We start from the raw sequence: 335 nt of genomic DNA on the forward strand, positions 1-335 counted from the left end.
GTACAGGCTTGGAAAGGTACTTAAAGTATAAAAGTAAAAGTAGTCTTGCAAATGACAAAGCTACTTGGACCACACGTGTTACTAGAGATCACGCTGAGAAACTTCAGTGGACATGGAAAAAAGGCTCTTTACATGCCATTGCCTACATTGTAAATGGATGTCTGCCAATAGGCCTAAAACATTTATTTATTTATATATATATATATATATATATATATATATATATACATATAACCTGTTTAGACTGAGACTCCAGGTTAATAAGATTCGGACTGAGTAGCAGTGATTCTGTGAGAAGTCTGTATATTACCATCCAATTAGATTCAATTTGGTAT

The 335-nt window shown here is 33.1% G+C and overlaps 1 protein-coding gene across 2 annotated transcripts in view; it reads left to right on the plus strand.

Annotated features, from left to right (window-relative positions):
* The window catches only part of lmbr1 (limb development membrane protein 1), a 35,692-nt gene that overhangs the window by 17,961 nt on the left and 17,396 nt on the right, over nt 1-335 (plus strand). The gene's annotated exons all lie outside the window — the stretch shown is intronic.

This window comes from Etheostoma spectabile, chromosome 22 (genome assembly GCF_008692095.1).
Source record: "Etheostoma spectabile isolate EspeVRDwgs_2016 chromosome 22, UIUC_Espe_1.0, whole genome shotgun sequence".
Taxonomy (NCBI): Eukaryota; Metazoa; Chordata; class Actinopteri; order Perciformes; family Percidae; genus Etheostoma; species Etheostoma spectabile.